This window comes from Carassius carassius, chromosome 3, assembly GCF_963082965.1.
Source record: "Carassius carassius chromosome 3, fCarCar2.1, whole genome shotgun sequence".
Classification (NCBI taxonomy): domain Eukaryota; kingdom Metazoa; phylum Chordata; class Actinopteri; order Cypriniformes; family Cyprinidae; genus Carassius; species Carassius carassius.
In genome coordinates, this window is record NC_081757.1 from 1,211,114 (window position 1) to 1,227,276 (window position 16,163).

A 16,163-nucleotide genomic window follows, 5' to 3' on the forward strand; every position below is an offset into this window, starting at 1 on the left:
TATCTCCAGTCACTGTAGTAAGGTTTTATCACACATGTCAGAGTGACTGTCTCTCCAGTGAACACTTTATCGTCTGGAGTCACAGTCAGTGAAGATGAATCTGGGAACAGAAGAAAACAGACTCTGAACTGAAAATCTTAATGTAGCTGATAGTGATGTCATTATGACTAAAAATAGATATGTTATAAGTTGAAATAAATGTAAAATATTTTATTAATTTCTTTGTTCTGTTAATTGTATTTTGAAATGAGAAAGTCATTAAAACATCATTGAATAGTTCCTGTTCTGGCCGGTAGATGAGACTGTGTTTACTTATTAAAAATAAATGTGGTATTATATACAGGTGCATCTCAATAAATTAGAATGTCATGGAAAAGTTTAATTCAGTAATCCTGAAACTCATGTATTAAATAAATTCAGATCACACAGACTGAAGTAGTTTATTTCTTTGGTTCTTTTAATTGTGATGATTTTAGCTCACATTTAACAAAACTGCATCAATTCACTAACTCAATAAATCAGAATATGATGACATGTCAATCAGCTAATCAACTCGAAACACCTGCAAAGGTTTCCTGAGCTTTCAAAATGCTCTCTCTCAGTTTGGTTCACTAGGCTACACAATCATGGGGAAGACTGCTGATCTGACAGTTGTCCAGAAGACAATCATTGACAACATTCACAAGGAGAGAAAGAAACCAACATTCATTGCCAAAGAAGCTGGCTGTTCACAGAGTGCTGTATCCAAGCATGTTAACAGAAAGTTGAGTGGAAGGAAAAAGTGTGGAAGAAAAAGATGCACAACCAACCAAGAGAACGGCAGCCTTATGAGGATTGTCAAGCAAAATCAATTCACGAATTTGAGTGAACTTCACAAGGAATGGACTGAGGCTGGGGTCAAGGCATCAAGAGCACCACACACAGACGTGTCAAGGAATTTGCTGAACCACAGACAACATCAGAGGCGTCTCACCTGGGCTAAGGAGAAGAAGAAGAACCGAACTGTTGCCCAGTGGTCCAAAGTCCTCTTTTCAGATGAGAGCAAGTTTTGTATTTCATTTGAAAATCAAGGTCCTAGAGTCTGGAGGAAGGGTGGAGAAGCTCATAGCCCAAGTTGCTTGAAATCCAGTGTTAAGTTTCCACAGTTTGTAAAAATTTGGGTCATCTGCTGGTGTTGGTCCATTGTGTTTTTTGAAAAGCAAAGTCACTGCACCCGTTTAATAAGAAATTTTGGAGCACTTCATGCTTCCTCCTGCTGACAAGCTTTCTGAAGATGCTGATTTCATTTTCCAGTAGGATTTGGCACCTGTCCACACTGCCAAAGCACCAAAAGTTGGTTAAATGACCATGGTGTTGGTGTTCTTGACTGGCCAGCAAACTCTCCAGACCTGAACCCCAGAGAGAATCTATGGGCTATTGTCAAGAGAAAGATGAGAAACAAGAGACCAAACAATGCAGATGAGCTGAAGGCCACTGTAAAAGAAACCTGGGCTTCAAGACCACCTCAGCAGTGCCACAAACTGATCACCTTCATGCCACGCTGAACTGAGGCAGTAATTTAAGAAGAGGAGCCTCTACCAAGTATTGAGTACATCTACAGTAAGTGAACATACTTTCCAGAAGGGTTGCAATTCAATAAAAAAGCTTTATTTATTTATTTTTATTTTTATTTTTTATTTGCTTTATGAAGTATTCTATTTTTTTTATATATATTTGAGACAATTTCAGTTTAATTACTGAAATTCATTTTTCAACAATATTCAGATTTATTGAGATACACCTGTAATTTAGTAAAAAAAAAAAAAAAAACTGAGTTATTGACTAAACTTTCCTGAGTCTCCAAACACCAACCCTGGTCACTACCTTCCTTCCTTACTAAGAACTTTGTTACACTAATATTGAAACTATTTATTTATTTATTTATTTTTAGCAGCAGCATGAGGAACATTGGAGAAGGTGAATGACAGCAAAATATAGACATAAATCTTCAGCAAAGAGACAAATGTAGGATCCTCATATGATCCATGTAGACAAATAAAGTACTACAACACAATTCACATTAGTTTAATAAATCAGATGTAGTCCAGTACAGCACAGTACCTTGAGTGAGTCCAGCGTGGATGAAGGACACCAGCACTAAAAACAGAAGAAACACAGATATGAAGCATTTCCATTCATTCAACACAATGCAGATCACTCAAACATGTCTAGAGTTTGAACTGAAAGTGTTTTTTCTGTGTTTTGAAGCTCATCATGAGAACTGATGCTGGAGATTCTCCATCATTTAACATCAACACACACAATGACGTCACAGGACTCATGAACCGATACGAGAGTCGATTCACTGATGATTCACTGATGATTCACTGATGATTCACTGCTGCCCAGAGAAGCACTTTCAACCTCTGAGATTCACAACATACAACACATGAGCATATTCTCATCAACAATAATCAGTAACAATGACTGTAAAGCAGTTTACAGAAGTGCTCTTGCCAAGTGTGCAGCTCTCTGGACAAAAACTAGTCGCTCAAAAGTGGCTTCAGACCAGGTTGAGGATGTGTAGGGCACGTGTTAATTTTTTTCCAAATTAATTTTTTTCCATTTAAATTTTTCTGGATTCCATTTTTTTTTTTCTGTTTCAATTTTTCTCAACTATTTTTTAATAGTTACATTTAATTGTATTAATTAAAAAGCATGTCTAATTAATTAAAATCATAACATACATTTTAACAACAATTTATTAAAAGTTTAACAAAAAAGACATGTTTAGGGCGCTATGAAATGTTTTTAGTTTTTCTTCACCATGTTTTATTGTTACCAAGTTCTTTTTTAGTATGAAACGTTTTTTTTGTTTGTTTCTTTTTAGAAATTCTGTTGTGTATCGTTGTGTATTTACATTCTTCTGGTTATCAAATGAAGGCTTCCGTGTGTGTAATAAACTAATAATACAGATACGCAGAACATGCAGGATTCATATTTAAATAGACTTATCCAGCTTAATATTTACAGATATTAGTCCATATCGTGATTAGATGTAAGTGCAATGACCTACTTTTGATTAATTCATTAAAACCTGGACAAATTCTGATACATTCCATGTTAAACTGTAAATTATTTATTTATGACTGGATTCTGCATTTCCGTCCGTGTTATCTGCATCGCGGATGCGCCCTAGATGTGCTAAAAAGAAAGCTCATCATACCCACTTGCTACTCGCTGGAACTCAACTCATGACGCCTCGTCTCTCATCACAGAAATCCCAATCAGAGATTTAAACACCATTTTTCTAGACGGAGTGTAAAGAGCATCACAGAGCGACAGTATCAGTTCCTGAAGGAATATTGTGCAGTGTTAAGTCCTCTTGCTGCTGCATTAGATATACTACAAGGACAAGATGATTGCTACTACGGCACTCTCCTGCCATCTTAGAGATTCTCATGTCAAAGTAGCTTGTGTTGAAGGATGCTTGCCTTTCCCAGATGACAGCTGGCATGTCTGGTGCTATTATACAGGTAAACATAGGCCCTACATGAAGAAAACATGAAGGAAAAAAAGTAAACTTTACTTAACTAAGTTAAATGAAAGTAACAAAGAAAATAAGTAATTTAATCTTGGCTTGGAAAAGGTTGAATATCTATTTAGTTTAAGTTTCCTTTCAAACGATTTCACTCAAACATATAACATTGAATGAAGAATTTACTTAGTTTTTTGTATTCTTGCCTGATGAACTTTTTCATTCAAATTACATTGTTTTTTTTTCTGTAGTGTTTACTTCACCACAGAATCATTTTTATCAGTGCCGCCTTAAATAATAGCTTGCAGTGTAGGCTATAGGTCTGCAGTTTAATATAGCTGATGTACTGTAACCCAAATTTATGAGGCTGTAAAAGCTGTTAAATGAACTATATATGTTTGTCTAATGTAGCCTACTATTTCATATCACAGGCAATCAAAGACAGATTTGCATCCGTCTTGGACACTAAGGATGCTCTGATGGCTGTGCCACAATGCCCAAATTAAAGGTCCACTGACTCAAAGATGAGAAGAGAAGAGATGCTGTTAAAACCATTCTTATTTCTGAGTGTCGTGCCTGGATTCCTGAAGAGCCACTGATGAGACCAGCAGTTCAGAGCCCTGTCACCTCCAGTCACAATGACTTTTTTGAATTTGAAGAGGAGTTTTCCTACACCGTAGAGACTGAAGTCATGGAGGAATTAAAAATGCCTGGATCTGACTGGGAGGTTCTCTCCAGGTTCCCCAGGATTAAGGAAATTGCAAAGCAGTAAAAAAACACTCCAATACCGTCAAGTGCACCGGACGAAAGGCTTTTCAGTCTGGGCAGTATTGTTCTGACCCCAAGGGGGAACGGGCTGTCAGATAAAGGATAAGAATATAGAGAAACATGATTTAAAAATGATAAAGTTTATGAGATATACTTTTTGTTGCACTTTCTGTTTTCACTGTTGAACTTTCATTTTGTTCATTGTGATAATTGCAACAAACAATAATTCTGTAATAGAATAGTCAGCTAAGGGGAAACCAGGGTGAGTGTTTTTGGGATGACGTGAATTTTCTGTTTAATTAATTAATTAATTTCATTTTTTATTTCTTTTTTATGGGCTTCTTTTTTTGTTGTTGCCATGAATCTAATAAAAAGCTGGTTTTGTTCTCATGTTTCCCAAAGCCTGTGTTTTGAAACTTGTGTGTTGACACCATTTTAAAATGACCTCACCATAGCCTTCTTTATCCGGTTGTTTCTGGATTTTACAGTGAGGCATATATCTTTGTGCAGAGCACATGGGGATATTGTTCTTTCATATGGTTCAATATTTATACAATAAACTCTATGCAGAAAGGTTGAGTGATGATAGGGCTATGATGTTTGTCCATGTATCTTCACAGTAAATCAAGAAAAAGGAAAGTAAAGTAATAAGTAGTGGAGTTACTTTTCAAATGCAGTAACTAGTAAAGTAATCTCATTACAATTAACAGAAGTAACTAGTAACTAATTAATGATTTTGAATAACTACCACAACACTGCTATTAGTACAGGGTTGTTATTTTTACAGGAAATTCAAGTCAGTCATGTGATTGCACTTTGCATAAAAAAAACACTTTATGAATTACACAGACAGGAGCACGGCACAATAAAAATAACTCATGATGCCATACAAACTCTATAAGCTCCACTTGTGATTATGAGCTCGAATAATACCAACTTTCATATGCAGTTTTAACTCCAACATTACTATTTACGATCATTCTAGGAGCACGTGAAGGCAGCATCAGTTAAAAAAGACAAACAATGGTAGCTTTAGCAACATTAGCCTTACAGAGTGCCAAGAAGCTCTTTAAGAAAGGCAATGGAGAAACTTCTGTGCAAAACCTGCTTCATACTGACCCTCATTCACAAAAGCAGTCTGGTGAAAAATGATTGGCGCAGATATAAACATATTTTTGTAGAATTGAGGGAGCATTTCCTCTGAAAACTAAATTAATCCACCTTGTCCTCAGCGGCTCAGCTTTTGGAAGTAAGGAGAGAGCTATGAGGATTCATACATCCAGCTACAGAACACCTAAAACTCTTGGGAGACATTATCATCAGCGCAGCAATGGCGGACATCTCACTGTATCTCACTGTAAATTTGCTTAGGGAAGCTCTAAGTTAAAACGGCAGTGTCTGTTAAAATTTGTGGGCGGAGCCTGTGGCTAATGTGACATCACCCCATGAGTGGGTGGATTTTTATCAATATAGAGTGGTTGTGTACACACACTCCCAACACACATTAATGTCCAAACACCATTGAAAAAGGGAATTTTGCATAATAGGTTCCCTTTAAGTCCTCAGTTCTCCTTCAGTGTTGTTGTTTCTTATCTATATGTATGCGTGTTCCTGCCCACCTCCATGTTGCATACTCTTTTGTGAAGCAATAAAATGTCCATTTACCCTTCATCTTCCTGTGTGTACTCTCAGCACCAACCTATGACAATATGTTTGTATGTATGTATATTTATCTATGTATGTATACAGTCATCGTCAAAAGGTTTGGCAGTGACATACATTTTGTTCATTCACACTGTTCCTAGATTATTGTGTAGATCGTTCAGATGCAGTCTAAATAATCACTAAAAGTTTCATTGGCCAAAAAATTTACATTTCACAAATAAAATAAAATAAAATAAAATAAAACATCACTGAAAATGACTGGGAGCAAGTTCCAGCTCAAACCGCTGCACAACGTTCTGCTAGACTTTCAGAGTTGGATTTGAGATACGTTTTCTCTTGTTTGGTGGATGTGTCAGAAATGTCAGTCCAATCAGCAGCAACATAAACACACGGTATTAAAGAGACCGCTCACACAATGTAATTAACATCAAAATAAATTCACAAAGAGCAAGTATATTGTTTGCACATGATTATTTACATTAAAGGAAAAATAACTGAAATAATAAGAGCACAAGTATAGATCTGGAACAACTTTTCATCTGTCTAAATATCATTTAGTAATTGCAGTGTTTTCTGGTCCATATCCTTTCCTTAGGAATGTGTGCTAAATACTGATTAATGTAACATAAAAATACTATACATATTTATATATTTTGCTGTTGTATTGTGGAGTGACACTTTCATTAATTTCCCTATACTCCTCTGAATATATAATGGTGAATATTACAATATCATTGCACAACAACAACATTGTTTAGCAGTAATGATAAGCCAATACTCACAATAAAATAATAAGGTCATATAGATCATAACACAGTCTCGAAGGAAAGAAGTGGATTATCCTTCACCTGAAATGTTGGATCACAATAATTTCCACAATCCTTCACTTGATTGTTCTCTTTTATTCTGGAGGGCAAGGACAGTGACCGTAACATTGAGTGTAGTTTGCAGTATTAAACACCTATTTATTCTGATTTCATCAGGCTCTGACATTCTTCAGAAAGAATAAAGAATGGCCTTCTCAGCTGCTATAGTTCTAACTCTTGTGTCATTAGAACAGGGTGTTCAACGCACCACCGTTTCCATTTAAAAAACCTTTTGCACCATTCTGTCGGGGCTGAACGCAGCCCAGCTAACATTAATCTGCTAATCATATCAACAGTGTTGGGATAGCTGCTTGAAAAATGTAGTGAGCTAAGTTAACAATTATTCATCATTAAATGAAGCTACACTACTATAAAGCTAAAGCCTCTCTAAAATGTAGCAAGCTACGCTACAGCTACTTGGTAAAAGTAGTTTATTATATCTAAGCTATGATATATGTATATATATATATATATATATATATATATATATATATTGAACCAACATCACAAGTCAATGCTTTCTCATTGATAAAAAAAAAAACAAAAAAAAAACAAAAAACAAGTCATTCAAACAGACAGATTGTGTCCTCTAGAAGCTTGCATTCTGCCAAACCGATCTCATGAGAGTGAATACAAATAGTATGTCAATTAAAAATGAAAACTTGTGGTACTGATATGCAAAAATAGACTTTGGTGTGTATTTGCTATGCGATGCGTAGATTAAGGGTTGTGGGGTAGATGCGCATCATATGCACAGCGACAAATTTCGTATCATATGTACACAAAAACTGCATATTATATGCACACCAAACACATGCGTATCATATGCATGCCAAAGTACATTTTTACATATCAATACCATGGGATTTCATTTTTATTTGGTGTACTATTTATAAGCGTTTTCATGAGAACAGGCTCGATCAGCAAGTTAACATTGCCTTAGCCATCTTCAAGAATCCTCTAACACTTGCTTGCTCTAAACTTTTTCTATTCTATCTGTTTTATTTTGATTTATTATATGATAAAAAACCTTGCTACACATACTCTATTATAGCACTTGTGTATCATTGCTCTTTTGTTGATTTTGATTTCTTCCAGTGTTTTCATGTATAAGTCGCTGTGGATAACAGCATCTGTTAAATATCTAATATATAACAAACCCCAATAACAAATATTCAAACAAACACCTAAACCATATCAATTTACAATGAAGCCAAATAATAATAATACAACAAACAAACCAAAAAAAAAAATCTATCTCAAATACACAAACACAGACACACACACAAAAGTTATTAAGATAGAGACACATCAGAAGAACAACACAAATCAACAATGTACTGACACAAATGACCTCCAGGTGGAACACATGAAGTGTTTAAAATAAATATGCACAGTTCAGCTGAATGATGGAGTTTACTTTATATAGTTTGCACAATATTAACAAACTGTACACTGAAACAAAATAACCATAACATTAATGACTGATCGATCTCATGGTTAATCTGTCAGACAAACATGCAACGGCCTGCTCCACCCACTTTTGGTTTCAAAAACTCTCTTCGGAAACCTATGGGTGATGTCACGGACACTACGTCTATGTTTTTTTCACAGATAAAAGTAAATAAAATGCAGTATTTGTCAAATACACAGACGTTTTAGAAACGTTTTTATGAGCAACAAAAACACTTTTTATATACTGCTTAATACAGCGCCATATTTTCAAGAATAAAGTTCAACATAATCATGTACTATTTAAATACTAATAAAGTGGGGGTATATATGTAGCTATATAGTACTCACGCAGTACTTTGATGCCACACGTGACAGTCATGTGGTCTCGGCGCAGTGTCAAATCGGACAAAATTTCGAACCGGCATGCACTGCTTCAAGTCAGATTGTGATCGGTTTGCGCAGTGCTGCGTGAAGTCGATCGCATCTAATGTTGTTGTTGTTACTGTCACGTGACATAGTTTTGTCTGACTAGGGTCGGGACATGGGGTGATGACATCATCGTATCACAAAATTGGCTATACACACGAAAACTCAAGGATGTAATTTTGTGATTCATCCACTCTGGGGCACGATAAAAAAAAAAAAGAAAAAAAGGGTTCAGGATCCCAAAACGCTAAACTGTAAAATACAGAAAAGTTGACATTACTTAAAATTACAAGGCAACTTGCTGCACAGCTTTTTTGAGTTTACTCAAGTTTTTGGGACTTTAGCTTATTCACCGTATATATGTTCGTTGTTGGCGCGCTTCATTGCACATGCGCAACTTCTTGGTTGTTGAAGTGGGCATGCTCCAACCTCCAACACAACTTGTCTGCTTGTTAACTTGCATTTACAAATCGAATTTACAAGTAATACTAGATTGGTCCAACGATTGTTGAACCAACATCTTTTCACTAGTTAAGCCAACATTTTTGCATTTAATTGTCCAGTTAATTAAAATATAGTCATTAGTCTTACTTTTTGTGAGTTGGATTTTTTACAGTGTGGATCGTCTGGACAAATTGCCGTTACAATACAAATGTTTTACGTATATAGCTTAACGCGTCTCCGTATGCACGGGGCCTCAAAGTTTGTTGAACATCGAAACTGAAACGGGCCCCAGATGTGCTAAAACAGTAGCTACATTTAAATCTAGACTCAAAAAACACTGTTCAGCTGAGCATTTACTGATTGAACTCTTGCTTAACTATTATTCATTATGTATCCTAAACATGGCTTTATACTTCACTCGTTCTAATATCTGTGTAAAATACTTCACATGCGCATAAATGTTGGTTTGGGAACTGAACAGTGATTTTACAGCGGACCTTTTAAAATAAACAGTGTAACTTTTATGTTTGGTTGACTGCATTTCAGTTTGATGATGGATGGCTGAAATGTCACGTAACACTTGAACTAATGTTGTTTGTGTGTACGTGAGGCGTCTGTGCGATCTGATGGATTAAATCAAATAAATATAAAGTAAAGAATTAAAATGCATTAAGAGTGTCACAAAAACAAGCATAGTCTATAATTGTTGCACAGTGGGGTTTTTTTTCTTTGTTAAATTGTTAATTATATTATGGCCTATTATATATTTTGAGTGATCCTATTTATTTTATTCCTTTTATAGACTTAGTATCTGTTTTTCTACTTTCACAGAAGCACTGCAGGTGCATGATGTGAGGATTGAATCCGCATGATCTGTGGTTAATGCTGCTATTCGTGCATAAAAAGCTAAAGCCCTGTTTATATATATATATATATATATATATATATATATATCTAATGCCCTGAACACAACATGAGGGTTAAATCGATGTTGTCAGCGCTAGACAGGAAGTGAGGCTGTGTGTTTCTCAAACATATATTGTTATTCATAATTTATAGTCTGTTCGCTGTATGTTTTTATTACCTTAAATTTTATATGTATGTCTGCCCTATGTCTTTACTTTCTGTAGTGGAAGCTCCTCACACCAAGACAGATTCCTTGTGTGTGTAAAAATACTTGGAAATAAAACTCTTTCTGATTCTAATATTAAAATTTGTGATAATTTTTTCCACACCACAGATTCTTCACTTTAACAGAAGTCCAAACCACATTAGGTCAAAGTGTTTGAGAAACACACAGCCTCACTTCCTGTCTGGCGCTGACAACATCGACTTAACCCTCATGTTGTGTTCAGGTCATTTTGAACTGGAAATAATTTTCTTTTATTCCTAAACATGCAAGTTAATATTATGGGATTGAACTAAAACTTAATGACTTTGCTCAGACAGGGTTTAACAATAGCAATTGCCTTCACGTCTGCATTTTGATTTCGACAGATCAGTTTGAGCGACTGCAAACAACGTGATTATTGATCAGGAGCACAACATCCTAGGCAAGAAAATATGCAATCTACCCGAGGGAAGAAGTCTTTCACTATTGTAAATTAATGTTAAACAGAGACAGAAAAAAAACAATTAAATAGTAACTTCTAGCATTTATTGAAGCACAAATTCAAGCACCAAAAGCAGCCCACGCTCTCTAAGTTCTCTTTAATAAAAAATATCAATAGGTAGTTACAGGCGCTATTAAAGGTAGTGACTGTTGTTCTGTTTTATATAGTTTTATGCTTATGCGGTGAGCCTGAGTCTATTCTGTAATGTTAGTGATACGCAGAGTCAGGGTTTTTTGCACATTAATCTGTCCTTTTTCTGGCTCCGTTAGTGGTGGCCATGAACAGAATTTGAACACTAAGAGTATTTTTTACATGAAATATATTTTAAATGAATGAACATCGGTTCAGTTAAAGTGAACTAGAAAGTGAGCCAGCAGCGAATATGTATATTAAGTATATTAAGAAACAATATCTATGTTGTTCAAAATGAAAACCAAACACACTTTCTGACTGCCAAGCGTTAGTGGAACATGTTCATATGTTTTTCTGCTGAGAACTGGAGAACTAACTTCACACATCCACTAAAAATGACACGGAGACAAACTGGTTAAAAATAACAGAAAAAGTGTCTCAGAAAACAGAAGTTGTGGACAATTAATTTTCAAGAATAGGACCAGAAAAAATTAAAAGTTATATAGTAACTTGTGTTTGGTCACTGTTCTCAAACTCTGAACCTCTGATGGAAAATCTATTACAAGATACAATATCATACAATATCAAACTCATAATAACACAAATACATCTGATTGAACTGAACCAAACAAAACCAAGAAAAAAGCACATGTCCACAGAGCCTCCATCTTTCACAAGCAGCTCAGATAAATACATGTTCTCTAAAACTCTGTGTCTGATCCACATGCAACACATCATCACATTAATCTAAACAATAAAGAACTCATAGAGCCTCCTACACACAATCATTAATTTATCTTCAGCTGAATACTGTTAATAACAGAAAAACTGAAGATAGAGTAAAATATAGTGAAATACTCACAGATCATGAGAGGCAGTGCACTGGAGCCCATACTGACACATTAACAGACTGTTTTAACAGTGATGCGTCGCTAAATCAGACACTTCCTGCATTTCACAGTTCAAGAAGAGATGAGGGAGGAGACACAACTCTACACAGAAACACAAAACAGGAAGAAAAAGAGATGCATTCTAAGACAATTACCTGCTCTTTCAGTGCAAGCACGTTGTTAAAGCACTTTTTGTACTTGAAAAGACTGTTTCACAGAGAATGTCTCCAGTAAATTGTTCTCAAACTTCTTTATTTTGTTGTTCACACAGTCAGAGCTGCACAAATTACCACATAACCATCAGCTCAACCTTTATTAGGCCTCTATAAACTACTACAAGCAGCTTCTAAAGTTAGCAATGCACAAATAACGGCTTCATTTGTTTTTTTCTTTTTTTTACTAACTACGGCCTCAGAAAAATGAGGCCCACTATATAGAAACAACCAACAAAATGCTGTAACTTTGTCAACACTGAGGTATGTTTCCATTTTTATTAGAGATGGGACGTTTGATACTGAGGCTCTGAAGCCTGTATTTCTCTATTACAACAGACAGGTTCAAAAGACAGTTTCAAGGATTGTATAAATCTCTGTGATCACGTGACCAATGAGGCTCGAGTCTTCATGCGTCCCAATGAAAGTGAAAGCGAAAGTGAAGTGACATACAGCCAAGTATGGTGACCCATACTCAGAATTCGTGCTCTGCATTTAACCCATTCAAAGTGCACACACACACAACAGTGAACACACACACACACACACACACACTGTGAACACACACACAGAGCAGTGGGCATCATTTATGCTGCGGCGCCCAGGTAGCATTTGGGGGTTCAGTGCCTTGCTCAAGGGCACCTCAGTCATGGTATTGCCGGCCCGAGACAATGAAACAATTAAAGCGAGGTGACTGAGTCAAATCTTTGGAACGGTTTTATTTGTTATAAGCAGGCGTGAAATGCTTGGTGTTCCCTCCCTGCTTCACCGTAACAGAAACACTTTCATGTGTGGACAATGATTCTAAGAATGAAGGCAGCTGCTATTGTTACAAATTTTAACTGGAGACCCCCTCAAAATGTGACCGGGCTAGTTTTGAGTAATGATTGGGTGGGTTATCTTGTAAAAACCTGGCAACCCTGTACAAAAGCTTCACAAGGTTTCGCCTGCCCATCTCTAGTGTTTATGGTCATCAAATCTCTGCAAACATAAATATATTATAATAATTCAGACACATAATGATTCCATATTTATACGGTTGGAAAAAACTCCTGAGATATGGACAATACAAATAGAGTGAATTAACATCTGTTTCTGTTCTCACTGAGAGAAGATGCTGGAAAGCTTCTTTCTCACATATTCTAACTTCATATTTGTTTCTTCTCCACACTACTGTACTTAGACTGTAAAGACCAAAAGGGAATTTCTGTTTACATCAACAAGATGTTGTTCAACCAACCTAAATTTTGGTGGGCCTGTTTATTGTAATAATAGTCTAGCTAAGTGTACATGGGAGACCATGTCATGACCAGAGGTGGGTAGAGTACCCAAAAACTATACTCAAGTAAAATTAAAAGTACTTATAGAAATATTATTTCAAGTAAAAGTAAAAGTACTAGTCTGAATAGTTACTCGAGTAAGAGTAAAAAAGTATTGGATAAAAAATCTACTCAAGTAGTTAGTTACTAGTTACTTTGGGTCATATATACTGAGCCTATTTTTATTTAGATATATAGATAAAATGTATGCAATGTATGTGTGTGTGTGTATATATATATATATATATATATATATATATATATATATATATATATATATATATATATATATTTAATCAGCCTTTAGTCCAGTCTTCAATATCACATAATCCTTCAGAATTCATTCAATGAATTCAACTATAAATTATGAGTAGTAATTAGGCGATGGCTTGTGTCCAGAATTATGATTGATGAGACCTTTGACCTATGAATTATTTCCAGATGTGCCCTTTGACCTATGAATTATGTCCAGATGCGCCCCGACTGGCATGCATGAAATTGATCCGTCATGCTTTGAGTTCCGGGAGGTGATGTTGTTTGTTCAGCGACCAAGTGATGAATGAGTTCAGCTGAAGAATTTGTTTGAAGATTATATGGATCGTTTCCATATTCGGACTCTTCTGGACGCGTCTGTGTGTTACGCGAGCGCGGTATCAGGTGGCAGCCTGTAATGCTCGAGCGCGCTCTCACTGTGTGTGTGCGTATGTGTGTGTGTGTAAACTGTGATGTATGTTTTGATGAAGGATAAATATAATAAATGATTTTAACAGTTCGTATCACAGTGTGTGTGTGTGTGTGTGTGTGTGTGTGTGTGTGTGTGTGTGTGTGTGTGTGTGTATGCATTTAATATGCCGTTTATATAAAACAATCCTCAACGTATTAATAATCTAAGAATTAACCAATAAAAACATATACTCCCCAAACATTATTTTAAAGTGTCCCTAGCGCAAGCGCTAAGATTCCTCACAATGAGTTTCACAACATTTTGTCTTGTTTAAACTAAATCAGTAGCGTGAGCCTTCTATTTCACTCTCTTTAACAGCATGTATGTATGCACGCATGCTCCTGTCATTTCGGTCCGCTGCAAAAGATACAGTGGATAAGTAGAGAAAACGTTTTAAATGCACTACATCTCTTACGACTGAGCGATATAACTTCAATGTTTAAATAAACAGACTCCCTTTACATCAGTTGTCCGGAGGTTCATGTTTATTTGTGATTAGTATTCCCCAGAGCTGTGACTTTTCTGAAGCTGTAGAGTGAGTTAGGTGACACCCGACATGATTGTTAGCCCCAAAAGGCAAGCCCTGTGATCTAAATGCTTATTCAGACATCCGCAGAACCATAAACATTTTATTACCCAGCACAGATCCGTCCTTAAGGTATGTAAACACATAGCTATTCTAACCGTGACGAAACACCTTATGTTTTTGTCGTCACACAGGATACAATCACAGCTTCAAAGGGACTATGAAAACACGCTGTGTTTTCACATATGGTATAGCGAGAACAATAATATTTCACAGCTGCAGGATGAGAATCTGCACCATAGAGCTCGGCTGCCATCTAGCGGTTATTTATAAATTTACACCCTACGCGTGAACTGTGACGTTCATGGTTTAAAGTTTATTCAATATGAAAACAAATATTTTGTCAGTTATTCATGAAGACATAAATATGCTATTCTTTCATTTAAATCTAAACGTTTTAAACACTCAATATTTATAAGACGATTGATAGAACTTTCACAGCTGCAGGATAAGAATCTGTACCGTAGAGTTCGGATGCCCTCTCGAGGATATTTATAAAATGTGTATACAAACCATCGCAAGATTTGGCCCATTCACAGTTTAAACGTATAATATTCGCTACGAAAAACAAATATCCTGCGTGGTAATCTCAAATAGCTTTAATATGCTATTTTTCCATAAAATGTAAACGCCATGCAATATTTATCTAGGAGATCTCCGAGGCTCTATAAAAGTAGACACGCCCCTCGCCGGATAGTTTAAAAAGTCAAACCCCTCTGAGATCCATTCATTTTCTGATCGTATTTTGAACGACTGAGCTTGTATTTTCCCCCGAGACACTATGGAACGCCAAGGTGAGTTAAATTATTTATTAAAAAATCAGATATAATTTGAATTTAAGGATTAAAGGGTTGATAAGACGTTTTCCATTTGCTCTCTATTTGAATAGATTTAATCTTATAGGATACACAGAGAAAAATGCTTTTAGCCAGATTAATAAATGTAAGTAAATCTCTTTTCCGATGTTTAATACACGGATAATGTTACGCGAGAATATGATTTTCATTTAATTGTTTTTATTTTTGTAGTGGAAGCACAGCTGATCGATGAAAATGGTGGTAAAGTAATTTATTTATACTTGTAAAGATTAACTTTTAACTGCACATTTGACTCTTTTGGTCAGTATTCGAACATCTGTTGTTATGGACCAAAGTCAGAGATATTAGCGCAGAGCCATACACTGAATTAAGTTCTGTGAGACTATTCATCCGTTTTAATTTTTAAATACCTGAGTTAGAATACTTACATGTGATTATCTATAGATAATGTACCTATGGTTGAGGACCTAGCTTCGCAAAACGGTAAGTAGATATTTCATACTTTTAAACTTAATTTTCTAACTAAACAGCATGTACTTTTGTGACGTATTTGAGTATCAGCTATAATGCATCGGAGTCAGCGATGATGTTTACACAGAGCCACATGCTGAATTCCTTTTTTGTTTTTTCTTATGTTTATCTATAGAAGATGTCCGCATGATTGAAGGGGAAGTCTCGCAAAATGGTAACTTATTTATTTTATACTTTTAAAATGAATCTTTCTTCTG

At 35.7% G+C, this 16,163-nt stretch overlaps 1 protein-coding gene across 1 annotated transcript in view; it reads right to left on the reverse strand.

Annotated features, from left to right (window-relative positions):
* LOC132115801 (fasciclin-2-like) overlaps positions 1-11,781 on the reverse strand; it is a 54,433-nt gene extending 42,652 nt beyond the window's left edge. Inside the window, exon 1 of the mRNA XM_059524207.1 lies at positions 11,749-11,781. The gene's annotated coding sequence lies outside the window, so the exon portion shown is untranslated. The remainder of the gene's footprint in view (positions 1-11,748) is intronic.
* Between the last annotated feature and the right edge of the window lie 4,382 nt (positions 11,782-16,163).